A 2,809-nucleotide genomic window follows, 5' to 3' on the forward strand; every position below is an offset into this window, starting at 1 on the left:
TAGGAAGGCGCTTTTTATAGTGTAGAGAGAGAGAGAGAGAGAGAGAGAGAGAGAGAGAGAGAGAGAGATAAATTCAGATGATTATCCTGACTGGTCCATACATATGCTAATTTGATAGATAAAAATGACCTCACTTAATTACAATTGTATACTTAATTAAGCTTGAAATCAGACTAACTCCATATTATTTTCCATGTTTAGGTTCTTTTAGTGGTTACATTTTTGATAATTGATATTATATATATATTATATTTGGAAATTCTATCTGCCAAAGATATAGTTTTCACTTAGCATTAAAGATTTTATGCTTATGTACCAATAAAAACATTATAAAATGTGTATTAATGAATGTATAAAGGAAGAATAGTGAAAAATACATAGGCAGAATACGAGTTAATAATTGCAAAATTATTTTAGGAATTTCTTACAGAATAGCAAATATGTTGGTCTTAGATCAAAGAGAATCCTGCAAAATTGTATTACTAACTGTGTAAAGGAAGGGTAGTGATTAAAAATGGGCCAGGAAAAGGGGTAATGAATACAGAATTTTTGCCCAAAAAATTCGTACCAAACTGAAAATATTTGGCACTGAATCTAAAAGATTTTAAAAATTGCCTAAAAATATTCAAATAGAGCAATTATTTGTTTGTAATGTGTGTAGTCTTCCTTTTACACAAAAAAATCATGAAGGTAAGATGGAAATTTCAAAAAAGAAAATTGAATAAATAGAAAAAAGGAAAAAAAATTGGTAGTGAATCTAAAGTATTTTGAAAATTGCCTAAAAATATTCAAATGGAGCAATTATTTGTTTTAATGTATGTAGTCTTCCTTTTACACAAATAATTCATAAAGGTAAGATGGAAATCTCAAACAAAAGTAAATAAAAATAAAGATAAAAACATTTTGATATTGAATATAAAGTATTTTGAAAATTGCCTAAAAATATTCAAATGGCGTCATTATTGTATGTAGTCTTCATTTTAGACAAAAAATTCATAAAGATAAGATGAAAACATAAAAAAATTGATATATAAATTAAATAAACCAAATATAGTAATATTCATTTTCTTATACTTTAGGAAACATCAAGAGGTAACAAGTGATTTTCCATGATAATTGCAACTCGTCTGATCTTGCGACACTGGGATAATGGTTCTCATTAGTGGAGGAACTGTTCATTTAGTAGACTTTCCCATTATCTCGACTCCATTGTTTCATTACTTCACATTTCGTAGGATTGTTTACATAATTTTGCAAGTCGTCGAAGAGGTCCTTATAAGATTAAACTAAGAGAGGCTGGAAATGTTATGTAATGAAGAATTGCCAGAACAAATGTGTATATAATAATAATAATAATAATAATAATAATAATAATAATAATAATAATAATAATAATAATAATAATAATAATAATAATAATAATGGGCACAATTTTCAGTGTCGAAAATGATAACAATGATTGCAGGTCCACTATAATATCGCATGTAAAGTATATAAAGTCTTTAATAGTAAGAGCTTTCGAACTCTGCACCAGGTTCATCCTCAGCCAAGTGACTTGGCTGAGGATGAACCTGGTGCAGGGTTCGAAAGCTCGTATTATTAAAGACTTTATATACTTTACATGCGATATTATTGTGGACCTGCAATCATCTAATAATAATAATAATAATAATAATAATAATAATAATAATAATAATAATAATAATAATAATAATAATAATAATAATAATAATAATAATAATTTGGAAGAAGACCCTCTTTAAAACAAATTCTGTTGAATAAAATGGTAGATTAATTCGCTGAATTCTGCCATTTTATTCAACAGAATAATAATAATAATAATAATAATAATAATAATAATAATAATAATAATAATAATAATAATAATAATAATAATAATACTATTTTATTAAAAGTAATTAAGCATGATGTATTTGGGGTGCTGAACAGTGATGCCAGATCTACAGATTAATTCTGAATTAACTTTGAATGGTAACAAAGAACTGATTAGTAAGCCTAAGATTAGCCTACTTAAATGGTAAACTCCCACAGCTGCATTAATTTCACATTGCTGTTTTAAAATGGTGAGCAACGCACCCATATAAAATGAATGCACCTAAGGCAGCAATTACTTGCAATAAAACATGTTTAAAAGAGGGTTTACTTCCAGCATACAAAATAATAATAATAATAATAATAATAATAATAATAATAATAATAATAATAATAATATAATAATAATAATAAAGAATGAAAACTGAAGAATGATAACAGCGGCACAAAGATCAGGCCCTAAGAACCAGATATGTTCAAAGAACGATAGACGGAGGAAATAACATCTCTCCCATATGTAGGAAGTGCAATACGAAAAATGAAACCATAAACCACATAGCAAGCGAATGTCCGGCACTTGCACAGAACCAGTACAAAAAGAGACATGATTCAGTGGCAAAAGCCCTCCACTGGAGCCTGTGCAAGAAACATCAGCTACCTTGCAGTAATAAGTGGTACGAACACCAACCTGAAGGAGTGATAGAAAACGATCAGGCAAAGATCCTCTGGGACTATGGTATCAGAACAGATAGGGCGATACGTGCAAATAGACCACACGTGACGTTGATTGACAAAATCAAGAAGAAAGTATCACTCATTGATGTCTCAATACCATGGGACACCAGAGTTGAAGAGAAAGAGAGAGGAAAAATGGATAAGTATCAAGATCTGAAAATAGAAATAAGAAGGATATGGGATATGCCAGTGGAAATCGTACCCATAATCATAGGAGCACTAGGCACGATCCCAAGATCCC

The sequence above is a fragment of the Macrobrachium nipponense genome, chromosome 9 (assembly GCF_015104395.2).
Source record: "Macrobrachium nipponense isolate FS-2020 chromosome 9, ASM1510439v2, whole genome shotgun sequence".
Taxonomy (NCBI): domain Eukaryota; kingdom Metazoa; phylum Arthropoda; class Malacostraca; order Decapoda; family Palaemonidae; genus Macrobrachium; species Macrobrachium nipponense.